The sequence below is a fragment of the Rousettus aegyptiacus genome, unplaced genomic scaffold (assembly GCF_014176215.1).
Source record: "Rousettus aegyptiacus isolate mRouAeg1 unplaced genomic scaffold, mRouAeg1.p scaffold_m13_p_12, whole genome shotgun sequence".
Taxonomy (NCBI): Eukaryota; Metazoa; Chordata; class Mammalia; order Chiroptera; family Pteropodidae; genus Rousettus; species Rousettus aegyptiacus.
This window is the reverse complement of record NW_023416287.1, coordinates 83,780,189-83,806,697: the sequence shown is the minus strand read 5'-3', so window position 1 is coordinate 83,806,697 and position 26,509 is coordinate 83,780,189. Positions and strand designations below refer to the sequence as shown.

The 26,509-nt window shown below is 47.3% G+C and overlaps 1 protein-coding gene and 1 pseudogene across 1 annotated transcript in view; both read left to right on the top strand.

The window, feature by feature from the left end:
- CCBE1 (collagen and calcium binding EGF domains 1) overlaps positions 1–26,509 on the top strand; it is a 181,389-nt gene that overhangs the window by 7,977 nt on the left and 146,903 nt on the right. The gene's annotated exons all lie outside the window — the stretch shown is intronic.
- LOC118610229 lies at positions 1,572–1,690 on the top strand (annotated as a pseudogene).

Genomic DNA, 26,509 nt, shown 5'->3' with positions numbered 1-26,509 from the left:
ATCCATTCTCAACCTTTTCCTCTTGGCCATTCCTGTGGGGTGTTCTCTGTTGATGCTGGGGTGAAGCCCCCCATTCTTAGACCTCTGAGAGTGGCAGGGGCAGCTGTCAGCCTGAACTGGTAGGAAGTCAGGAGGCCTCTCTCTGCCCAGTATCTATCTGGCTCTGGGAGTTTGGTGTCGAAAGTAGGAATTGGCAAAGTAGGGCCTATGGCATGTTTTTATACAACCCGTGATCTATGAATGCTTTTTACATTTTTAAAGGGTTGTAGAAAAGTGTGCAACAGACTTTATTTGCCCTCCCTACCCTCCAAACCTCAGATATTTACTCTCGGGCCCTTTGCCAGCCTCTAAAGAGCTATCTTAATGCAAAGACCCAGAGTTTCTCCATCTGTATCTAGCCTTGTCCACAGGTCTGAGAAAGAGGTGACTTTGGGGGCACTTAGCTTCATTTCGGAGTCCGTTGTTTTTGTATGGCCTCATTTCGTTGTGTTTGAATCTCCAGGCCTGTGCATCTTTGTGACTTGGTTCCCTGATCACCAGGAATCAATTTGAGTTATTGTTGAGCTAGAATTTTTTTCTTTTCTGTCAGCTTGTCAGGATGTTTTTAAGAAGCTGGATTTTATTGCAGGCAGTTAAGTACTAACTGCTGCTCTTCTATATGTCCCCAAGATGAGTTTTCCTTGCCAGTTGAGCAAACTCTGGGCTGCCTTGGCTGACCTCCCACCTCCCTTAATCCCTGACTTGCAAATTGCTCATCACATGCTCTGTCAGACTCAAAGCCCCCTCTCCATAAACTTCATATTAGTTTTGAATCTCTATAAGGGAGAACTTTTCACATTCGAAAATCAGATAATAGTATATAGTTGGGGGAGCACATCCAGAAAAACACATTTTCAATTCAGGGTACTTTAAATCAGAGTTGCAACATTACGTTTTTTTCTTACATGGCTAAAAAGTACCGTACCGTTACAGTTTGTACAATGTGCAATATATCGGTAATTAAACTTTTGAGTTTAAGCTTGTAACTGCGCATGGACTTCGTTTATCTATAACGTTCCCCCTCCGATTCAAGCAGGCTTTGCCCAGTCACAAGAAGAGCATTGTGACTCGCTCGCTTTTCCTGCCCCGATCCTTCCATTTGCACGAATTGCACGCCCACTAACCTTAATCATGAAGCCTGAGGACATTGTGTTCCATTCACACTTTTTAAGAGTTAATCTTCAGGTCTATTGATCACGAGAACAAGTTTTGGTCAAACTAAGGATGACATCTTGGCTTCCCGTGTATTTCGGCCCCAGACCCATCGAGGCAGAACAGGCCCGATGACCACCTCCTCTTGCAGCCAAACAGAATGATATGTGACTGACATCAGGACCTGATGCAATGATCAGCTGCCTCCTGCCATAGCCCTGACCAATCAGTAATGCCTATGACCCCCAGCTCCCTTAGTTTCCATGACCGAGTCCTCCCCTGTGTAACCCATCCCCGAGGGGCTATTGGCGAGCCAGGTCTTTGAGCACTAGTGCACCTGTATCTCTGGTACCTACAACTCTGTACAATAAAACTTCCTTGTCTACAGCCATGCTGCCCTGAATGTGCCCAATCTCATCTGATCTCAGAAGCTAAGCAGGGTCGGGCCTGGTTAGTACTTGGATGGGAGACCACGTTGGAATACCAGGTGTTATAGGCATTAAACAAAAAGCTTTCTTTGCTGCAAAACCTGTACGTATCTCTTTGGACTTCGATGCACGCAGACGGACATGCTCCGATCACAAACTCCAAACTGCCTTTGCATAATGCCCACGCTTGTTCCATACAGATCATGGGGACTATTGTATTAAATGGTGGTGCCTTCCGACACTGAAAATGGGGGAAAGTGGTGGAGAAGGCAAGAACTACTTAAAAGAAATACTCGGGAGAGAAGCTAATCCGCGAATGGTCTTTCGGAGAAGGGGAAAGAAGGAGAATGTTAGAATGCGCCGCTCGACATAGTAGGCAGATAAAGGTGCTGCGGGGTATGGCAGAGGAAAGATGTGGCTGTAAAAATTTGGTAAGGAAGAGAGGACCAGCCTATGGATATGAAGTTGGATAGAAAACGCCACGCGAGAGCTTCCGATCTTGGTAACAGCCGTTTTTACTGATCCAGCTAAAGGGAGCTTTAAAAAAAAAAAAAAAAGGCAGACTCAGCTTATAAAGAGGGACAGACTTACACGATTTTTTCAGCCTCTCGTGCGCATGTGTTCACCCTGTCTTTGGCGGTCAGGGGACATCCATCAGTGAGTGCCACAGCTTTGCCCCCAACTGACCCCTCTTTGCTTTTATTTAGTGTCCGTGTTTCATTTGGGAATTTTCCTCTGGAGAAGCGGTTCAATGTCGGTGGTGCAAAATTGCATGGCAAAGCAGAGGCGGCCTTCCTAGGAAGCCACCAAGGCCGCAATGACCGCTCACTGGCAAGATCGTTCTAAAAAGTGCACTGGACTCTAGCTCTGTTAGACCCCGAGAGGTGAGGAGAAGCTGGAGGGCAACCTCAGCGGGATCTTCGAGAAAGCTCGGTTGGAGGATTTCTTTTAATTCTGTAAAAATCGACTTCAGTGGTAATTGACATGTTAATTTCCTGGAGATCACTCTTGCACGTTCTGGCCTAACTGTGTGGACGTAAGGAAAGATTTATACACGAACTCGATACGTATGTGGAGGTCACTACATCAGGCAACATTTTCTATCTGAAACACAAGCTGAAAGAGGGGGAGAGGGAGGAAAGGAGGGAGCCTTGAATACCCAAACAGAGAGCATGAAGAATGTGCCAGAAAGTGTCACAAAAGGTCTCGAGTAGCCAAAAACAGGTATGCTCTGTCAGACGCTGTTCCAGCTCGTCTCGGTGCCAGTTCTCACGCGGGGTCTCTGAGCAGGGGCGCGGCCGAGAGGGGGTGCTACGGCAGACGGCCCGACTCCACAGCCCGTGTCGTGACCCCTGCGGCCTGACGGCTGTGTGTGTGTACCTCGCTTTCCTGCCAACCGCAGGTTGAAAAGGGGGGCATTTAGGAGAAGGAAGGACTGCTCGAAATAGGGATGGCAAGTCCACCGGTAATTACAGGTGAAAGCATGAGTGAGGCAGGTTCTCAAAAGTAGACATAAGGACCGCCCCCATCAGTCTGCTCAGGCTGCCTGCCCGATCTTCCACGGGCCACCTGGGGGGCCTTAAACAGCAATTCTGGAGGCTGGAGGTCCAAGGTCAGGGAGTCGGCAGGCTTGAGCCTTTGAGAGGCCTCCTGCCTTGGCTCGCGGAGGGCCCGCTTCTCCCTGTGGGTCACATGGTCTTCCTGCTGGGTGTTCCCTTGCCCTAATTTCTTCTTATAAGGACAGCAGCTCATCTAACAGCCTCATTTTAACCCAGGGACCTCTTCGAAGTCCGTCTCTAAATGCAGTCGCATTCTGAGGTCCTGGAGTTAGGACTGTAACCTGTGAATTTTGAGAAGACATGATTCAGCCCATGACAGCGCCTCATCTCCCCCTAAAAAAATAACCCAGTACACACTGGAGCCATGTAATAAAGGGAATATTTTTCACACACACTGTAATCCCAATGGTATTGCTGTCCATCATGATGCTCCCGAGTTATCCGATGAATTAAAGTGCCCTCGGCAATACCACTGAAGAGGAAAAGTATGTGTTATCTGAAATGGCATAAGCCATAGGTTTGTGCTGTTCACTTCTGTGGAACCCCTCTAGGACGGTCCCAGATGATGGCGGCTATAGCCTGTTGTAACCCTTCACGATGGAAATGCAGATGCTCAGGCTCCACCCTAGACCTGAACTAGTCTGCATGTTAACACGGTTCCTGGCATTTCCCACGCACACTCAGCTCTGAGAAGCCCTGTGCTGGTCCTCGCCGCGTTGTTCTGGGGCTCGTCCTCACTTAGCTGTTCTCTGCTTCCTGCTTGGAAAGCTGAAGTCAGTGATTCCCAGGCAGGACTGCACACTGGGATCATGTGACGAGCTTTAAAAACAGCCCTGTGTCCACGTCGACCGCACCGGAAGCCCTGGAGGTGGGTACCAGGCACCAGGAATTTTAAAAGCTCCCTGCATAATTCCCGTGTGCAGCCAAAGTTGAAAACCTTGCAGCAAATAGGGGCGAACAGCCTGGTTCTTCCTTCTGTGGCCGCTAAGCCTGTGTCCACCTCATGGGTTTTTCGGTTGCCGCAGGTCCGTGCCCCCAGCAGGGACGTTTAGAGCCGAAGGGTGTGTTGGTGGAGCCTCAAAAGCCTGGTGTCTCCCATCTCTTATCTGCTACATCTCCTTTCTATTCTCAGTGAGGGATGGTTGGAGGGTCACGAAGGACGAAGTGGGCTGAGGTGGATCAGGAAAGCTGGAGGGTTCTGAGTTTTTCAAGCTGATCGGTTCTAATCCTGTGGTGTGAGTCCTATTGCTGGCTGTCAGCGTGGCGTCTGGGGCTACTTAGTGACCGTAAGTGCATTTTCTAAAAAAACATTTTGCTTTGTTGCTGCACTGCGTGGACCTTCTCCCGAGGCGTCAACGTGGCTCAGCAGATTATGAAACGAAAGCTTTTCCGTGTGAAACCGTGCTTTTCTTTCCTTGCAAGCATCCAGCGCAAACGCTTTCCCCCCACATAGTGCGGCGAGAAACCTTCTGTGCTGGGCGAAGTCTCTTCCCATCCACTGTCGTTTCTCTTCAGCGCTTTAGTTTCCTCCTGTGGCAACTGAACGTCTCAACCCCCAGCAGTCGCGAGGCTTTGCATAGGTTTCCACGAACTTTACGCAATGTGAAACGATGCTCTCTGTGGTTTGACTGTGTAGTTCTCATCCAAGCCCTGCGTTTACAACGTGGCCTCAAACTAGGCAGTCTCCACGTAGATGTCTGCATGGAATGCATACTCACACACAGATGATCGCATTTTTTTTGAGTGTCATGACATCAATTATGCTGATTAAATCATAGAACTAGAAATTACTATGAATTCAGAAAGAAAGGACATTGCATTTCGTGGGTGGGTATGTTCCTGAGGTTCTTACCGAGGGATTTCTCTGAATCAAAGGCTGGCGAGTGTGAAGTGGTTTGCAAGTGACCTCTGTGAGTCTTCGATATGCTTTCAGAGTTTGGCAGCATGGTGACTGTGGCACCGTATTAGGGTATGTTAGGGCGGATGTTTAAAATCTTAAGCTAAGGCAGGGAAGGATCCTGATAACTTACTTGACACCTCTGCCACCCGGAATCTCTTCGAGTCTTTTCCCAGAGAGCCCAGTGTTTGGGAAGCACATTTTCAAATTGTGGCACACATGAAAATGTCATCTGCTGAGGTCTTGGCATGCCTGGAGCCATCTCCGGCAATCAGGGCCGTGGGGGGAGGGAGGGACTGTGTGCACCCATGGGATGCTCCAGCATGGACGGCTACCCCAACCGCCACCAGCAGCTCTTAGCCACCCATCTGTTTAAGTTATACCTCCAATTCCAGCTTCTTCAGTGAGTCCTTCCTTGAGTATTTCTTAAAACACAATTCCCCATCCATCCTTTAAAATACAGGACTTGTGTCACCTTGGGATGGTTCTCTGTCCCCTCCTTATGCACAGCTTGACTCCGTTGGACTGTCCCGAGGTTGGCGTGTGGTCCTACGCATGCCTTTGATGTGATGCTTTCATTTCGCGAAGCCCAGGGTGCTGCTGGGGCCTGAACAGATGAGGGCGTCCTGCCGTCTTACGACTCCATAGCCGAGGGGTGCAGTCCCCGGAGGAAACAGCCATGATGATGGGGAGGGGGCCGTTTTCTTTTAGACACAAATATAAAGGGGGACTCATGCTTTGCAATTCCCGCAGGGAAAGGGGCACAAGGCAGAAGAAATCTTTTAGTTTTTAAACTTTACCCTTTTTATGATAATAGCAGCCCTTGCCCTTGGCATGTTTTACATCGTAGAATGGTGACTTAAAGCTGCGGGTCCTGCTTAATCTCAGCCCTCCAGCACGGTGCCTGCCAAGGGACTGGAATGTATTTTTCCTGATCTTTCTATATGCGTATTGACAGACAGACTTGTAGTTATTACTTACAGAGCAAATGGGTTTGTTCCGCAGTTGCTTTTCTCACATAACAAGTGAGGAACTCTTATTACATTTTTACGGGACGGTGTTCTTTCACAGCGCGGGGCTTCATTGCACGAATGCGTCATAAGTCATCTCTTCACATCGGAGCTCATTATAAGGCAGCAGATGCAAAGGGCGGGTGGGCTCAGGTTTCAGATTTAAGTTGCAGATTTCAAACAGATCGAGTTTTACCTAAAGGAGTCGGAAGAGGAAAATCTAGTGTCACCACCGAACACCTTGGTCTGGAACTTGCGAGACGTGGCCTTTACGCGTACGGCACTGATATTTGTATCCTATATTTACAAAAAAAAAAAAAAAAATTTATTATGAACCTAACGCTCCAACGTGTGTGCCCTGTTGGGTTTATTTAAGGATCCTCGTGAAGACTTCATGCGCCGGTCCGCCTGCTGCAGCCCCGTGCCCCTGTCCCCTCTCGCTGCCCGGTTTCGGTTCCATATTTGGCTCTGTTTAGAGACGCCAGGGGAAAGGGAGAAACAGGCCGTCAGGTCCTTAATGGAAACAGCTGCCTTCGCCCCCACCCGCCCAACCAAATCACCCACACCAAAGGCTGAGGTTTCTCTTACATTAATCCATATATTGTCAGTTGTGTGTGTGTGTTTTTTTTCTCCAAACATCCTTTTCCATGTCGAGGCAGCCTTAGTTTAACAAGCTGGCATCCCATTTGAGATTTGCATTGTATCGACAGGCTCCTTCCTCATTAGTTCGAAGTGTGATTCTTTCGGTTACCTTTCTCTGTCTGAGGGTTGGCCGTCCTCGTCTGCATTTTCCTGTGTTCCTTGTGAGAGAGTTTTAACTGGCTTGGGGCTGTAATTTGGATGCAAGTGAATCTCTACGGTAGACTTTGCTTTGCAATGTAGTTTATTTAATTGCATCGCCGCAGAGAAAAAAAGTACAAATTTACCCTTTTCCGAAGATGAAGAAAAACTGACCCTACTTCCCCTCGACATATTTTTTAATTATGAAAATTCGAATATGTCATGGTAAGAAGGAAAGCCATTCTCGTGTGCGCATCACCGACACCAGTTAAGATTTTGCTCTGTTGGCTTTTATCTGTTTTTTTTTTTTTCCTTTGCTAACGCATTTTAGTACCAATCCCAGACATGATGTCATTTTGCCATATTTCAGCATATTCGTTTCTAAGAAATGTAGAGACGTTTCCAAAATGGCCTTGTCATCCCCCCGAAAAATAAACCCCAACATGAATGTTACTTTTAAACGTTTTTTTTTTTTCCTCCCAAATAAAATGGAGGTTTGTTTTGTGGAGTTATTCCTCTCGAATTCAGGAATGGGTGAGTGGCACTTGTGTCACCAACTCGTGAGGCATTTTAACAGGCATGCTTCGTTCCGAGCAAGTGTCTAGGGCGGAACTCCCAGAATGCCCCACGATGGCCCTGGCTGTGGCAGACAGGACCCTAAGGCGGTGGCCCGGGGGTGGCTCTGCGCTTAAATTTCACAATCAGATTGGGAAATCTTAATCGTGATAAGATTATTTCACCTCAAAGGCAGTTTCGAGGGTGTTTTTGAGAGTATTTTGAGAGTGTTTGACTCTCAAAATAATAACATACCACGGGGGGTGTGTGTTGTTCTAAGATGAAAAAATGTAGTTTCAAAAGGGAAGCTAATATTTTTATGCCTCGGGTCCTTTTAAACCTAAAGGAACAGGATTTTCTTTTCACTATTTTCGGTAGTAAAATTGTATTCACTGACAATGCATTACCTTTGCTGGAAAAAAAAAAAAAGGCAACTTAAACATTCTGAAGTGAAAAATATCCATAATTGTAATCTTTTGGTTTTTAATATTCTGTCATTGTCTCCTCTTCACGTGCATTTTCAATATTTTACATATTTAAAGTGAAATCAATAGTATAATTTACTCTGCATTTTTAGGTAACAAGTTACACTTTAATTATAAGTATTATCTAAATTAGAGTTAAGTCAACTCACAGCTGGTAGGTAGCCCCTCGAACCCCTCCCAGCTCCTCTTACCCCATCACAGCAACTGCATTCCAATTTTTAAGGTTTTTTTTTTTTTTTTTTTTTTTTTTACTTCCATAGCTTTAAGCAACTTGCTTACATTACAAACTTTATTTTTAAAAGCTTGTGGCGTCGTCTCTCGAGTCACTTCCGTGGGAGAAGAGCATTCAGCTCTTTTCAGCCATTGTCACACTTTCTGCCCATCTTGACGTCGTCACGGTGTTGGGTAGACCCGTTTGTGTCTACCTCATTGCTGGAAATGCGGGTGACGGCTCTGAGCCCCGCTGAAAGCCATGAGGGCATTTCCTTTCTTCGTATTTTGCCTTCCCTGCAGTTTATAATTGTCTTAATTTGTTTGGTATTTAAAAAAATATGTGGAATCACAAAGCCAACCCCAGAGGTGTCATCATTTGTACGAAGTTCCTCTCAAGATACTCGAACGTATTAGGTGTTCTGTCATTTCAACCTTGGTGATAGTGCTCCCTGAGCCTTGACACCTGCCCTGACCAGACGGGCTTCCCGCTGAGGCTGCCATGGCCTCGGGGTCGCCATGGCCTCGGGGTCTCTCGCTGCCGGCCGTGGACACTTTTGTGACTCTGCTGTCAGTTTCCTCTTTCCCGGACCCCATCTTTTCCTTTCTTGATTTACTCCACTGTTTTGGTGAAGAGTGTAGTCTAGTACTTGCTTGAAAAAGGGTCTTGGGAGGGATGTTCTTTAAGCTTCAAAAATTCGTATGTCCACCTGCCTACTTGATCTCCACTTGGATGTTTTTAAGACATTTCAAAGATGACATGTTCAAATGGAGAGCATGATTCTTACCCTCCTCCCAACCCAAACTCTGCTTCCCTTACTTGTGATCACACCCAATGTGTTGCTCTCCAGAATCCAGAAGCAATTTTGGATCATTCTGTTTCACATCCCCTCCACATCTAACCTTCCCTCAACCGTATCCAAATTCGGACTCACTCTCTCCACTGCCACTGGCTTGGCCCAGGCTACTGTCACCTTCGGCCTGGACTAGTGCAACGGTTCTCATTGCTTCTTGTCCTGTCTCTTAAGATCTGTTCCCATGTAGCAGAAAGTAAAATCCCGACGTTAAAACAGATCACATCTGACCCAGGCTTAACAATCCTTCAGTGGCTTCTCATCGTCAATGAGATGAAATCTATACTCCTTACCCTAGCCTGTGCGGCCCTGAGTGATCGGACCCTGGTCTGTTTCCCTACACTGTACAGATCCTTCCCTGGTTTAGCTCAGTTTCCTCATTTTGAGACTTACTTATTTCAAGCCGCTGCCCATTCTGTCCCTTCTCCTTGGGTAACAGGTCTTTTTTCCCTCGAAAAAAGCAAAATCCCAGTTCCCAGTCCTTCAGAATTTACATCGTCACTTCTTCAGTGAGATGTCCTGTGTCTCCCTACCACAAGTATATTCCCTTGTCCTTATGGTTATTTTAGGTCCTTATTTTATTACAGTACTTAAAACTTGTTTTGCATCTTTTCCTGATTAGATGTCAGGGCAGGAGCCAGGCCTGTCTTCCCTGCGTATCTCCTGTGCCTAGCATAGCGCTGGGTGCATTTTCTGTGCAGAGTACCGTTTGTGAAAGGTGAATGGATACGTTTGGTTACTGTGTGGTCAGACCATCTTCTGAAACAGCCATGTTTAGTATGTGTGAATTTAAATTTATACTTGGACCTATTCCAGATATATATGGCAGTTTGCAATACATAAAATACGAAAAGATAGTTTTTAAAAAAACCAACCAGAACTAGAGACTTAAGAGCGGAAGCCAGGGTTGAGGGAAGAATGTATGCCAAGTAGACACACGGTCTTGCTATGGGTGGGCCGTTAGGCTCTGAGCCTTCTAGAAATCAGAGAGAAAAAGTGTCACACGGGTCCTTGGGGTAAAACTTGAACCATGCCCAGGAGAACTACAACTGTTCTAAAGACCAAAGAGGAATTTCACCCAAGGGTCACTGGGGGCAGAGAGAGGGGAGGGAGGGGAAGGGCATAATACCTAATGTGATAAAGATGATCTTTTCGACGGACACAGTAAGTTTCCTCGGGATGGTTCTTGTAATGACTTTCAAATATAGACTGCTGCTGTCCCACCAAGTGCGGTTGGGCTAAGGCCCGTCCGTGGGGCCCGTGTGACATCGTCCAGGCTCTGTGTGCCATCTGACAGTCGTTCCTGCCACTGCCGGCTTCAGGAGATCACCTACGTGGACGGGGGCAGGAAGGGGACACATTTCGGTTTTGGTTATTTGAGAATGTCCCTCATTGTCCCCACCAAAGATGGCTGGCTGTTATTTGCCAGCGCCTCGTTGCTCATGTGCTCCTTCACACGTCTTGGGGGGCCTGCCCGGCTCTCCCCTCCCTTCACCCGGCCTTTGCCTCCGCCAGCCCCATCCTCTCGCTTCAACAAGTGCCCGTCTCCCAGACGGGAGCTTGAAAACGTGTGGGATCTTCTCTCTCTTCACGTTTGCTAAGTCTTCCCTCCGGATGGGCCCGCCCCTCAATACCATGGGGCTTTCCTTTAAATTATGTGCTGCTGACACATGTTCACTCACTGGGATCCTGAAGGGAACGGAGACGTAAGAGACTGAGGAAGTGATTTTCCTTAGTTTTGCAGGAAGAGGAAAGTCAGTCTTTTAATGTGGGAGCTGTCCACGTAGATGAGGCTGCTCACAGCAAAGCTGTTCTAAGGGGGCAGAAGGCTTCGTGGTAGTTAAGTAATCACATGCGTGTGTGTGCGTGTGTGTGTGTGCGTGTGCTCAGTGGGTGGCAGGTGAAGTGGCCGTAGATTTTATTTATTACTGCTTGGTTTTCTCTATCCACAGCTCAGTGTGAAATCAGTCATTGAACATATAACGATGGCAGATAAGCAGAACTAACAGATTTTATTTACTAACAGATTTTATTTAGCGTCCGGGGTAGTACACGTCACAAAATTTCTTTTCCTGTAGGATCAGTTTTAATACCACAAACTGGGCATAGCGCAGCAGGTGAGATAACGCTGTTTGCATCCCAGGCTGTCACTGTTGGTGACGAAGCTTTCCTCACTGGGAGCTACAATTGCTCGTGGAAAAAGTCATCGGTGACGCTTGGTTTGGGCAGCTGGCTGACTGGCATTGAGTTCTTCAGCATTCTTCTGTTCAAGCTGTGATTTATTTAATTTGGGGAGTTTTATTATCCTCATTTTCATTTTGTGCTTTATGAAAAGCCGTAGGTCATGAAGATAGGAATGTGTATAAGAAAGTAAAAATAATAGTCTTGGTGGGGATAGAAAAAGGTCTTTTGAGTAAAACCTGCATATAATTAAATGCTAGATTTGCTCAGGGATGTTTAGGTTTTATAGCTATTATTATTTGATTCCTGCAGAAAATGACTTTTATTATAAATCTGAAACTTTCGAGGCCCTAAACCCCTTTTCCCGATGGGAGCAGTTATTTTTACAACATAATCGTCGATTACACAAGATTTCTTAGAAATGCAAATAATATGTAACAGCAGAAGAGATTGCATTTGTTAAATTTTTCTGGACAGTGCCAAATACACACTTAGCATTAATTTTGGTGATGTTCAGAAACATTCTTACTGATCTGCTTTTAATGATAGTAATTGTAAGTAATAAGTGACACTTAACATGTTTACTCTGTTGAGCAACGTATGTGACTTTCTTGAACGCTTTTGGCAAGCTAATGAGTAACAAGCTGCTTGCGCTCCTCATTTGGCAGGTGAGCTACGTAAGGCCTAGGCTCGGAGCCGTGGGGAAGTAGCGCTCCCCATATCAATAGTTTATTCTTGATTGATTTCTTACAGGATGTCATTGTCGGTCATCTGTTGCAGCATAACAAACCACCCCCCAATCTTAGTGGCCCGAAACGATTTTCTTGCCCACAGGTCTGTGGGTTTGCAGGTTGGACAGGCCTCAGCGGGGGTGGTTTGGCTCTGTTCCTTGCGTTGGCTGGGGAAACTCAGAGCTGGAGGAGCTGCGATGGACATGGGTGCTAGCCGCCAGCTGGAGTGGCTCTGGTGCCCTCCAAGTGACCTTCCTGTACCTGTTCCCTCTTTACTCAGTCGTCTAGACAGGGCTTCCTTCCTGGCAGTATGAGCATCCTAGAGCACAGAGAAGGAAGTAGGCAGAGGTAGAAGCTCTGGAAGCCTCAATTACCGAGGCCAAGCCCGGAACTCGCACAGGTCACGTTCCCTGTATACTAGTGACCGAAACGAGGGACAGGGCCGGCCCAGATTTGAGAAAGGCGGCGTGTGCGGCGCAGTGGGAGGACTGGAGGCCACGACCGCAGGCGCGCTTCACTGACGGACCGTAAGTCTTCGGACCGTCAGTCTCCGTCGCTTGACGTCTTTCGTTCTTACGTCGTGTGGCTTCCTTCCTCCTCTACATGGCCCCTCTAACCACTTCCTCGCTCCCTCTTACAGCCCCTTTCAATTTCCGTGCACGGGAGCAGTGTAGAGCCGTCGGCCCTAAGTTCGGGTCCGATTATGCGTGCGTGGAGGCACTCACCGTTCCGCGTGAATGGCGCCCGTCGCCTCGCCCGCCGCGGAGCCCATTGTTCTCTCCTCCTGTCCTCGCGAATGTTTCGCTCTTCTGCGCGGACTCGTGGCCCGTTATCTCCGCACCAGCATCTTGCCAGCCTCCTCGTTACTGCCAGTGCGGCCGGCGTTTTCCCGCCTCATCAAACCTGCTCCCTTGGGCCGGGTGTTGATCCCTCCCTTCCTGCCCCTCCATCCGTCATCCAACCCAGCCCGCAACGACAGCCTTGGGACGGGCCTCTTCCTCTTCCCTTCACCGCTCATGTCCAGGCTGGCTTCGCCTCATCCCTCACTCAACACCGCGTTCGAAGTGACCGCCTTCCCAGCCTTATCTCCCCCTGCCCCACGCCGTTCCTCCCGCAGCCGCTGGTCTTTGGAAATGCTGTTCATGAAACCTGCGTTCCATCCCTTGCCTCCTCGAGGACCCTTCCCTCCCACCGGGCATTTCTTATCGCTGGGTGCTCCAGCTGCTCTCCTCGCGTTCAGTACCTGTCAGCACCTACTACCTGCCTCCCCCAGACTCAGCGATACTTACGCGAGCATGCTCCCCTCGAGTCATTCGGCTGCTGTCCTCGGAGCTCTGCTTGGGGACGCGCTTGCGGCATCGCCTTGAATGTCAGTCCTGGGTTCAGATTTTCTTTCGAAGCGTTCGTGAGATGTGTGGGGTAATGAAGCGATCGCCTGGAACATTGGACAGATCGCTGTGGGATGACGGGGTGCCTGGTAGGTAGCAGGACGTTTTGCTAACGAAGAGATAGGCGGACCTGCTTTGAAGCAGCGGCCCTAGGAAGCTGGTTTCACGGTCGGGGTTGCATAAGACACAGACCGTGTATGAGAGCGGTACAGGGCGCGAGCCATCCCGTCATTGTGCACACACGTGCATTACTGTGCGGCAGGTCTTCATTACGAAGGAGGCCGGTAGCATCTCCGGCCTCACGATCTTCCCTTAGGATTTTCCCATCCTAAGCCCACGCTTTCTCATCTCAGACGTGCGTCGATAGTTCACTTTCTTATTTCTTTCTCCGCTTTGAAGAGGAAAGAATCTTTTTAATATTGATCGAAATATATATTTATGTTACCATTTATGTTGATTGACGATTGCAATAGACCGAATGTTTGTATCCCCCACCCCTCCCCCCAGATTCATATGTCGAAGCCTAATCCTCAGTGCGATGGTATTTTAGGGTGCAGCCTTTGGGAGGTGGTTAGTTCCTGAGGGTGGAACCCTCACAAATAGGCCCCCTCGTAAGAGGCCAGAGGGATAGAGAGAGATGTCACTCTTTTTGCCATGTGAGGGCACAGCGAGAGACCGTCTCCTGTGAACCAGGAAGCAGGCACCGAATCTGCGGGCACCTTGATCTTGAGCTTTTCAGTCTTCGGAACTGGGAGAAGTAAGTAAGTGTTGTTTAAGCCACCCAGTCTATGGGATCACACTGTAGCAGCCTGAACGGACTAAGACAGAAATCATTCCTGTGACCGTGTCCATTTCTTTAGCTGTAGGATAAAAGAAAAAAAAATTAACAGTAATAATACAGATGCTCAACTTATGATAAGGTTACATCCCAAGAATCCGTCGTAAGTTGAAAATGCCGTAAGTCGAAAATGCATTGAACGCTCCTAAACATCACAGGTTAGCCTAGTGCCGACTGTAAGTGTGCTCAGAACACCTACCTGAGCCTACGGTTGGGCAAAAGTCATCTCACGCAAAGCGTACTGTATAATAAAGTGTTAAATATCTCATGTACTTTATTATGCGTATTGCTTTCGTACCATTGTACAGTCAAAATATTTGCAAGTCGAACCATTATAAGTCGGGGACCACCTAGACCGTAATTATAAAAAAAATAAAACAGCGCTTCTGGCAAAGAGCATCCCTTCCCCTTCCCCTATTCTCCTTTCCTACGGCCTGCGCCGCGGACATGGTGTGGGAGCCGAAATAAAGGCAAGAAGCAGCATCCATCACATCAGCCCGTGTTCGCACACGTCGTAGGAGCGAGAGAAGTAAGCGCCTGTCTTACGTCAGTCCCTGTCATCTGACTCTGTAGCAACCAGCGAGATAGTGCAGCTAACGCATAACGCGTAACGGCAGCGGTCACGGCTACCGCGTGTGAAGTGCGTGGTCTGTGCTACACACAGTATGGACGCGCCTCGCACAGCGACCCCGCAAGGTTGGTCGTGTGATGGCTCAGGCACTTTCCGTTGTACCGCACTGGCTCCCACGTCCGTCCAGAAGTTTGTGGAGGGATTGGGAGACGCCGAAGGGGTGCCCAGGCTCGTCCTGCTGCCTGGGGGTGAGCTCGTGAGAACGCCGTGGCTCTTGCTCCTGCCTGAGCCTTGGGGCACGTGAACCTCTGCCACTTTTACGATAGTAGTAACCCTTGCCATGTGTGTGATGTGGTGCTTTCCACGGGCCCTGCATGCTTTTCGTATTGAGCTGTCATGGTCGCTGGCTCACGTCACCTCACGCAGAATGTCACTTGCTCCCAGCTCTCATAAAAACAGGGAACTGTCATAGCACGCCGTGAGAATATCGGTGCTTTTTCTCTGCGAAGACGCCAATCCCGCGGAGCGCGGTCGGCTTCGTTCCCTCCTCTGTCCCCTGGCGTCACCCTCAGCATGTTCACAGCAGCGTTGTGCACACTGTGAATCCTTCGCACGTTGGTGAACTTGACGGATTTACTCCAGCCCCACAGTGTTCCTGCTCAAGTTGAAGCCACGTCCCTCGAGCTGACAGTGACAGCTACGAAGCAAATAGATGTTCACTAGGCCTATTTGCTCTGAGGCCTGCTGAGTGATACGCTTTCCAGCGGGAAACCTTCACCAGGGAGAGCTCGGCCTGGAGCATGTAAATGAGCTCATAGAAATGAGGCATGGGAACATCGTGGCTCTTGCCTGGAATACTTCTTCACATCTAGAGGTTAGCTTTTATTTTGCCTTCGGGAGAAAATTAAATATTTTCCTGTTGTCTACACATAGTGAAGTGATAACCAAGTATTTCTATGAGGTTGAGGTGTTTGCCATTGGCTATATAATATAGAAGCATATCTGGATAAATTACTCATTAAAATGAGGTGACAGACCCCTAATTTTCACATTAGCTTCATCTAGTAAGCTTAACAGTGATTATCCAACACTTATTTAGAATGGGATCAAAAAAAACCCGGTGGGCTCTTTCCTATGATTATCAGCCATCTCATCTGGCATTTTAGTTGCTATTGAGCATTGGGGGTCTTTAGTACTAAGAAACTGAGCAGAAGTCAACACATCTTCTGTACCATAACCAATCAACTCAGGCTTAAAGTGCCGAGAGAGGGAACATCCTCTGTAGCTAATGAGATGCAATCGTTGGCTTGCGAACAGAGATCTCTGCCTGTGTCCTTGTGAGTGAGCTTCTGTCTCAGGCGGAGCACCCTGGCTGAATGGGGCACAGGCTGGGCCATCTGGGTTTTCGTGTGGTCGCAGACGAGGAGAATGCCAGCCGATGTGCACGTAACCGCTCTGGTCTTTGTGTGTGGTTACTCCCGTGCAGAAACCGTGAAGGGCACAGGGTTGTGAGACCTGCTTTGCAGTCAAGGCTGACTTTCGATGCTGGACTTAACCCAATGCAATCCCGAAGGGAGGAAGCCAGCCGGAGGGGCTTCGAGAAGGCAGGCCCTGCTCGTCTTGTTTCTTCTGTCTCTGCTCACACCTCAGCTCACCCCTTAAATGTTGGTGGTTTTTTTTTTTTTCTTTATTTTTCAGGTCATTAGAGGGCCAGTAGTTCTTGAAGAGGAGTGAGTGCTTAATTATGAGCCTTGTTTAAAGTCTGGGAGTGGAGCTGCCCAGAGGGTTTACGCTGAAACCGTGTTTGCAGAAGAGTACACCATTTTTCCATTTAATGCTGTTTGTTTATTGGGTGCTTCTTACAGGGGGTGGGTTAACGCTCAGGGTTCTTACAGGGGGTCTCTTCTCCTCCGTCTCTGCCCCTCCATCACCCAGAGTGACCTCATTTCTTGCATTTTACTTTATCCTCAACTGTCAAATGTATATGGACCGGTTTTTTTCCTTTCTCCAGAGTTCCAGTTGCCTTCTGCATCATCTCCCTGGAGGCCCAGAGGCTCCACGCTTTTTCCCAAGCAGAAGTCGCTTCTCTGGCCACGTGCCTCCCCACCCCCGCGTTCTGGATCTTGGTTAGTGGCTTCACCAGCTTCCCAGTTTCCTAAGCTGCAATCATGGGAGTTTCTTCTTATTTCTCCCCCGCCTTTCAGAAATCCTCCAGGGTTACTCAATTAGTACCACGGCCTGTCCCGTCTGCCTCATGAGAGTCTTTAGGAACGAGACCTTTCCTGTCCATTCCCATTGCCATTCAGCTCATCTGTTGCCCTAAATAATGTCCTCGGGTGGCAGCTTCTGAACTGTCCTCCCCCTGGCTCTCCCCCGCCATCGCCGACTGACCTATTCCTGAGTCAGCCGAGTCAGTGGCGTCCAGGTCTGCTTGTCGTGGCTGTGCACGGATGTCCCCTGGGCTTGGCGACCCGCTGTCACTACCCCGCAGCTCCTGCTCTTCCACCGTCCTTTTCCCAAGTCCCAGCCTCACCGAACTGTCTCGCATCTCTGAAGACTTTGTCGCCCAGTTCAGGACACTTTTGAGAATGAAAGAGGCTCGTTAATAAATACGCAAATGTAATAGGCAACCGTGGGAACTGTCACGGGCAAATCAGGACGTATATTCATTCACTCGATACTGCTTCTTCCTTTGGAGTGCCCTTCCCACTCTTCCAGCAAATTCCATTGTCATCCTTAAAACTCAGCTCAGCCGTCACCTGCTCTGTGCATCCTTCCAGGACCGCTCCAGAGAGAGACGCTGGTTTCCCCCTCTGCACTGGACATCGCCTTTTCATGCTGTCGCTAAAGCAAGTGTGCCCTCTGCCTCCCACAGAGGGGCTTTCCCTACGACAGTGAGCTCTGTGGCACCGAGAACGATATCCTGTCCCCCTTCGTACCCCTAGCACCATGCCCGGTTCCTGGCTCGTGGGACATATTCGGTCAACCTTTAATTTGTCGTTCGTTTTTAAAAAATTAAGCACGTCGAACTTGGGGCATTCTCTAGGTGCCGTTCTGCTGTCCTATACAAGTACACCCTGTTTTATGGCACTTCAGAGATGTCGCATTTCCCTCTCTTTTTTTTTTAACAAATCGAAGGCAAGCCCCTCCACCAGCACGGTGATTACTACTCACTTTATTGTGATCCTCGCTTTATTGTGATGGTTTGGAACGGAACCCGCAGCATCTCCGAGCTGTGCCTGTACCTTGAACACACGTGTCCTGGTTTAATTATCCCCAAACTTGCATTAGGGCCCTCGCATTTACTCTGCCTGCCAGCGCACCCTCCCCTCCACCTGGCTGACTCCAGCCTGTGCTGAGATACTGGACGTAACTGTCAACTGTCACCATCCTCCTGAACCCGCTGTCAGGTTATGGTCCCCTTCATACCTCCCCATGTCTTCTACATCGTTCAGTTATATATGTGGGAGATTATTGGTTTAATTCCCCCACCTCACAACTATTAGCACGATGGCGAAGGAACCCGTCTGTTCTGGTCACTTTCCCTACCTCAGTGGCTGGCACTGAGGAGACCCTCGATCAAGCTTTAGGGAATGAATAAAGCACAGTCAGTCCTCATTATCTGTGGAATATGTATTTGCAAATTTACCTACTCGTTAACATTTATCCGTAGCCCCAAAATCAGTACTCACAGGACCTTTGTGGCCATTCAGACACCCGCACGGCAGTGAAAGATCTGAGTGTCCCGATGTTTGTATTTCCAGCTGAGTCCGAACAGGGCAAGACTCTGCCTTGATTCAGTTTTCATACTGTAGACACGTGTCTGACTTGTGGTCCTTTTAGCGCCAAGGTCTTGGCATTTTTGTTTCTTGTTGGCGATTTCACGGTTTAAAACGGCCCCCAAGCACGATGCTGAAGTGCTGTTTGGTGTTCTAAGCACAAGAAGCCTGTGGTCTGTCTTTCAGAGAAGAATACATGTGTTAGATTAGCTTCGTTCAGGCATGAGTTAGTGCTGTCGGCTCAGTGGCCAGGAATCAATCATATTGATTAAGTAAAGGGTCTCGAAGCAGAAACACACATAAAACAAGGTGACGTATTGATCAGTTGGCTAACATGTGACCAGACGCTCTCAGAAGCCTAGCTCTGTTTTCCCCCTAGGAGTCACGGTCGGTGTTAGTTAATTTGGTATTTGGGGCGAACTTACAGAACATAACTACTGTGAATAATGGGAATCGACTGTACTCACCCTGTGTCTTTAATTGTGGACATTAAAGCGCCAAGGATTTCAACATCATGCATGGCCGTGCAGACAGCTAGTGAGTACAGGACTCGGAGCTTCATTTGTTTGACAAATATTTATTGAGCCTCTCCTCTGAGTCAGCAGTTGTGTGCATTTGACCCTCCAGGTCCTTAACCCCAAAACCAATGGATGTGAATAAAGTGTCCTAACTTCGTCAGTAAGTTATTATAAACAAATAAGCTGAGTTGCAGAAATCAACCAAACTCTTTTTGAGATAGACCGAAAATATTTGCTGTGTGTTTCTGGTCTCCAGTTTGCAGGTCCACAGAGACACCCTTTAGATGACTGAGATGTTTGTTTAAGTTGCAAAATTTTCCAGATAAAGTGCACAATGGGGATATGTTAGCGGTATAGTGTTGGAACATCTCCAGGGAAAATAGCTTTGGTCAAGGAGGAAAAAATACACATCAAAAAAAATCCATGATCATCGAGTAGTCATGGGTGGAAATAATTTACAAAGATGTATTTATTTGTACATTTCCACTGAGTCCCAAAGTCTGCCAGTGTCGAGATGTCAGGGGGCTGGGGACCGGGGGGCGGGGAAAAAAAAGAGCATTTGTAAATCTTGTTGGCCATGGAATTATGAAGTTATTCCAGTGAGGGAATAGTTCCAGCTGGATACTTCCGTGCATCTAATTTTCTGAGCATTTTGGGAGGAATTTTTGGATTACTTCACATCTTTGAAAATCAGATTATGTTGGGTTTTCATTTCTTGCTCATAGAGGCTGAACGTGGGGACAGCGTCAAGATTATTCTCTTTGGGGATCCAGGTGTTGATACGGTGATGATGGAAATATCAGTCGATTGAGCCTTTCAGGCCCGAGCATCACGTCTCAGACCACGGAACGTGGTAACTCACAGGAAAGGTCGACGCTGTAGGTAATGTCCGAGTGCTCTGCGCCAGGTCCTGTTGTGCATTCTCTATGTGTCTCAACTCACTGAATCCTCGCAGTAGCCACACTGAGGTCAGTAATATTGCCACCCATGTTTTACAGACGAGTAAACGGCGACACCGAAGTTAGGGACTCTGCCTGGAGTCGCACGGCGTCTGTGTGTGAGAGTAGTTTCCACGTCGGGCCATCCGCCTTCGCGGCCGACGCTCTTAGACTCTCTGATGTGTTGCCTCCGGTAGCTTATTTCGTGAGCCTTTTTCTTTTAAAAAAGTGGTTTCTGTGAAGTCTCAATATTGGTGTCAACCATTGTAATACCCAAAGAATCTGAAGAATCGATGAAAGCAGTCCTCTCTGTTGAAAGCATGCCAAGTCTGAGGGTTAGGAGCACCTGGTACGTGCAGACTGGCCCTTCAGGTAGGATGGAGATGCAGGAGATGGTGTTGCTTTTGGGGTCTGCATTCTCTTTCTCCTTTCTTCCTTTAAGTGCCTCTCAGTTCACCAGCCTTGGTGTTCTCTGGCTGGTTGGCACCACCCCGCCCCGCCCCCTCCCCCCCAAGGAATACCTCTCAGTCCCAAGTGTACTTTGGAGGCGTAACACCTTCTCCTTCATTCACATTCAAACTTGTCTTGGGTCCTGTTCCCTTGGGCATTTGGCTAGGTAGCTGGGCTAAATCTGAAGCCCTTGGTGTTATAACATAGGGATGCAAATGGTGGCTTTCGAGAGTAATTCCTTTTCCCAAACAATTTATTTTTTCTTTTGAAAATAATTTCATTTTTACACAGGACTGCTAGAGATAACGAGACCAAGAAAATAGAAGACCCAAGCTAGAATTTCAGGTCATGCAAGACAAGGGGTAGGGACATTTGGGGGCCCAGGCCTGTCCCTTCCATTGCCCCCCAGGGAAGGATCTGTGAAGCCAGTAAATTGTTTGAGACCCTAGATTTATCTTCCCAGTTGTACTCGTTTTTTTAATTTTGTTTTTTTCCCTTTCAGAATCTCTAGGTTTAGCTAACGACAGATTACAATGGTGGCCTCTGGGTGCTAAGCACCCTGAGGTGTATGCTTTGGGTCCTCTCCACTGTAACCAAAATTTATGGTCACATTAGTATAAAGTAATCCTGAGCCTGCAGTGGTTTCCCTGGGAGCCTGTGAAATTAGCATTTGGTATATAAGGAACTTTGTTCTTTAGACAAAATAATAAGCCTGTGTTTACAACTCCATCTGATCTCTTAAAATATATTGGTTAGCCGAGTAATTGCCCACTGGCTGCATGTGCAAATAATTAGGCCCAGCTGCCATTCCTGACCATCAGGAACTAAAACTAATGACCCAGAAATCACGTCCTCAGTGGCGTCCTTCAATTCTCTCTTTAAGGCCAATTTAAAGCAGTGGCTCTCTGGAAGATAAAATAATCTCCTTCCATATAGTGAGAAGTAGTAATTACCAAATACCAAAGAAAACGATTTAGTCTCTAAGTAGTTAGTCATTCTGCTAAGATTTAATAGAACTTAAAATAATCCTTCAAACACTGTACAGTGACATGAACCACAATCACGATTGCTTCGTAGGGTCTTAAAAATTCTTCTCTACTGTTTAAAAATAGTGCAAAATATACCATTGACTTTCTTTTGTCACTAAATATGAGACAATTTCAGTCACTTATTGTGTCCTTCAAAATCCTAACCCTAGCCTACCGAAACTCTTCTCTCATTCACTTGAAAATGGACCTCATTGCAAAGCTAATTGTAAAATCAGCGTGCAAGTTCACGTCTTTGAGAATGGCCCTCAGTCTTTTAAGAAGATCGCCGGCTAGAACTGATATTTAGGGCATCTCATCTTCCCTGCCTTTTCCTCCACCCCTTCCACTCTCTACGTTGTGTGACCCAGGGACCACATTTAAAGTAGAGTCAACATTTGGAATAAATCATTAGGCCAGATTGTTCACAGGTTTGTGAAAACATCCAGACTTGCTATCAGGCTTCAAAAAAGAGTAAACATGGTGTTCTTCTTTGCTTTCTGAGAGATGTTGCATTTATCTGGGGCATGTTCAGATGGGGCTTTAATGTCTGATGGCTAAGTGACAGTCCTTGGGAGGCTGGGTACACTGACTTCATGTGGAGATGGGCTTTAGCCAACAACTCTGGCCCATGGGCGCTCTGCACCCCCACTAGCCTTTTGTGGGATGTTTTGACTCAGAAGAATCATCCTGTATCCTAAGAGGTTGGCAAGCAGCTCTGGTTGTTGCCTGTTTTTGTAAATAAAGTTTTATTGGAACCTAACCACACCCATTTCTTTACCTGTTGTCTATGGTTGCTTTCCTGCTACAGCAGAATTGAGTAGCGGTGACAGAGACCGTGGCCCATAAAGCCAGAAAGATTTGCCATCTGACCCTTTCCTGAAACTTGTCTCCTGTCACTCACGGTGCCCGCCTTCTCTCTGCTCAGGGGTTCAGTGCCATCCCCCTGATCTCCTGCACCTGCTTCCAGTGGGTGACAGGTCCTGCGCAGCTACACCTGGGGACTGGCTCTTGTGCTCCCTGCAGTCACAGGCTTTGTCCTTGGATTTCTGTCGAATGGAGTCCATCGATATCACAGCCAGCCAACTAACATTATCTACGAGTCCGAAACGGAATTTTAGAACCAGAAGAGACCAGCCCTTCATGGTCAAGCTCTCTCTTTACTCCAACGACAGTGTCGAGACCCTAGGAGCCCAAGGGGACTGCCTGTGGTCACGTGTCCCAGGAATGGTCATCGGGGTCCACTCGGGCCTCTCGGACCTGGTTCCAGTTCCCTTCCCACAGGTACCACGTTGCCGTACATACACATGTGCCCGGACGGAATGAAATGTGCTGTGAGCATTTCCACGTGGACGTTCTCTTCCTTCTTCATTTCTACCACGTGTGACTGTATCACATTGGCCACAGAAAGATGATTTATGCTCGGAAGGAGAATCCTGCTAGTGCTAGACCTGTGCACTGTTTTTCTTTTCCACTGTTTATGCAATCAGTACTCAGCTATCAATCAGAATGAAATGTGTTTTTAACTCTTCTGTCAGTAATTATAAGGCTAACCGCCTTTTCCAGCCTAGTTTTAAACTGTGGAATTACGTTGCTTTCTTTCTTTAATGTGCTATTTTAGCAATGCCGAAAGTCTTCTGGCCACGTATACACCCGCTAGAATCAGCGGTTTTGTGTCTTAATGTTCCTTACTGAGCTGGCATTTTTGCTTGAGATATGCCTATTGTAAGTATTTAAATTTTGTAAATAACATGGCCATCAAATAACCTACCGCTAATATGATTTCCCATTTTCTCCTCAGAGGGATCAATAGTAAATTGGATCGTAACTTTTGTTTACAGTTATATTTGGTTTTGAATTATACCAGATTAGCCTAGTGGAAAGCAGCGCTATGCCTACTTCTGAATTTTTCCACTCTCCACTGTCAGCACGGGACCTCTTACTCGGTGGGGAGCTTAGAGCAGCACCGACATTGAAAATGGATTTGGAGCTTATCGGATGACCTTGGGCAATTATCTGAACTTGTCTGAGCTTTAGATTCCTTATCTATAAGGTGGAACTGATGGTACTAATCTCATAGGACTGTGATGAGGAGAAAACTGGCAGAAATGAGTAAAAAGCACAGCGAAATGAGTTTAGCGTCGTGTAACTACTCCAAATGGAAGCCTTTTACACTATGTGATTTGTTAATGGTTTTCTATGTAGATGGTGACGAGCCCTCAAATATATTGGTTTTATTAAGCAGGTAGACTTAAAAAAAAAAAAAAGCGACCAGGTTAAGTCTTCCCTCGATTGGATGTGAAGAGTTTTGATATCTCGTGCCTTCCTTGAAAGAGTGACCCTCAGCTGTGCTCACAGTGTCTATGGAAGGCTAGTTTGGTTCTCATCAGGCCCCTGAGGACAGAAGGGATGTTTGCCAGCTCCGTGGGGTTTGGAGACAAGAACAGTGTCATGCCTTGAGAGAGCTGGAGGAAAGGGTAAGATGCCAGTGGGAATGTTTTTTTTCCAGGCTTATGCCACAAATCTGCGTGATTCCTTTTTGAAGTATGGTGAGAGAGTGGCTGAGAAGTGAAATGGAACAGTTTGACACTGCTTCCTGTTAAGAGAGTTGTACATAAAAGCACCTCTACGTCGGGGCCAGCATCAAACTGCGCTAGAAGGGGGTTCCCTTCTGCCCCTGGAGAAATATCTTTCTCACTTGGTTCGGAGTCGAAGTGGGATGGTCGTGGCAGCTTCTCTCTGTCCTTTTCCTCTTTAATCTATTGTCACAAAATGTTATTTTCATAGGCCCCAGCTTTATTAGGGGATTAGAGCATTTTATTCTGGGCTATAGAGTTCACATTTTAAAAGCCAAAAGGGAGTCTGTTTTGCGTTACCTTTGCTGATCATAGAAACAAAGGATGCAGAAAGAGCCTACGGAACTCTTATCATCATCCTTCAGAGTCAGGCTAGACCCCTGCCTTCATGACAGAGAGACCCGTCGTCACTGTTGATTGGCAGCATCTATTGACAGAAATTCATTTGAGGCCCTCGTGACTTTTTCAAACCCATCAGAGATGGAAGAGGGCTGAATTTTCTTTGAATCCAAGGCTGACTCCTGAGAAAAGCACGTTATGTAAAATGATAGCACTGGCTTTTTGCTTTGTTTCCCTGGAGCTCAAATTTACATGAACTCCAAGGTGAGGTCCTATGTCTTGGTCTCGAGTCTGAAGACACCCATGATGTCACTAGCAATGCTCTGTGAATTATGTGCTTCCTACCCCCCACCCCCTTTTCCCCTGAGGGTCTTGCCAAGAAAAATGCGGTACTTATCGCCACAGAAGGTGAATCCAATCTCCATCAATCACTCTCCACCTCAGAAAAGATCCTGGGTGAGGTATGCCGAGCCATAACTAACACATTCTTTGATTCTCAGAAAAAAATGAACAGAGAAATCTCAATTTAGTTCTGCGAAGGAGTGTCAGCCGATTCGCTTAAAGAACCTAAACTCGGTCTGAAGGAAAGAACCAGTCCTTAGCATGCACTTTTGGCAAGGCCTGTCTTGGAAAGGTTGTGGCAGGTTTTCACTCGGAAACACTAGGCTGTGTTTTCCAGCGAGGCGGCGTGATACCTGCAGGAAATCTCAGGGCCGGCAGCTTCTGTCCCTCGGTTTGCTTCGTTGCCCGAAGACGAATGGTCTGAGCAGCCCAAACGTTTCCTCCCTTGTCTTTCTGGAGCCTGGGCTTGCCTGCTTTTTCTCTTCATGCCTTTGGCAAGATGGAATAGGGTAAGAAGTCATCCCCATTTTGGGTGACGTTAAGAAATTCCACCCAATATCCAGATTCGTTAGCTGGTGATGGAGTCGAAACAGCCCATTCTTTTTTAAATTGACCTATAGTTGACATACAGTATTCTAGTAGTTCCAGGTGATTTGATATTCATGTGCGTTACATAATGAACCCTATGATAAGCCTAGGTAACATCCGTCACCATGCAAAGTTATTACGGTATTACCGATTATATTCCCTAGGCTTGTACATTACATCTCATGACTTACTTTATAATTGGAAGTCTGCACCCTTTAATCCCCTTCAGCTATTTCGTGCCCCAAACCCCTCCCCTCTGGCAACCACCAGTTCGTTTCCTGTATCTATGAGTCAGTTTTTATTTTGTTTATTCATTGTTTCATTTTTTTAGATTCCACACGTAAGTGAAACTGTACAGTATTTGTCTTTGTCTGACTTATTTCACTTAGCATAATACCCTCTAGGTCCATCCGTGCTGTCGCAATTCTTAGTAAACTCTCAGAAAATTTGCATTGGCTTTCTAGTATTGTATGTTCTCTGGCTGCATGAGTCTTTTTCTTTCTTGAGGTTCTGTGGCTGCTGCCGTCACAGGAAGAGAATCATTGTTTCTTTATAATTCATTCATTCCTGTTGCTTCCTGACCACTGGGCACTAACTCTGTTTCCGACATCGCAGTCACTTTCCCAGGTGCAGTGTGGTCAGGGTGGGGGGTGATGGGATTTTGTTTTCAGGTGGGACCTGCAAGGCAGTGGAAGAGGAGGTACTCGTGATAAAGATGGTCAGCAGCCAGAGGAGCAGCCATAACATCCAAGCAGAACATGAGTTGGAGGGCAAAGTGTGGCTTTATTTGGAATGTTTAGGGAGCCTTCCCAGAGTATCAGAAATGCTTCAACATTCAAATTCCAGCTGGGATAATAACTTCAGAGGAAATTGCACTTAGCGTAAGCTGGTGCTGAAGTTTTCAGACACAATTACCCCTTACACTAAAAGGATCAGGCACCTTGTCACATGTCACAGGCTTCTGAACCCAGTCGGGAGGTTTCCCATGGAATGATACAGGCTGAGGGGCGTCCACTTGGAGGAGCCTTGGGAGGAATGGGGTGCTCCATGGTGGTCTTGGAGCCTGTGGTTTGACTCAGTGGAGAGCTTGGCCTCGGCTCTGTGTGTGGCTGGGCTTGGTCCCTCCTCATCTTGCTAATTGTGATCTCCAGGCAGAGGCTACCCCAGAAACTCTTCTGCTGTCCGTCTGTCTGGTTTTTCTAAAGACGGATCCTCTTAGCTAATTTTCTGGGAATTATTTTGATTCCGGAGGCAGAAGCCTTTCTCTGAAAAATAG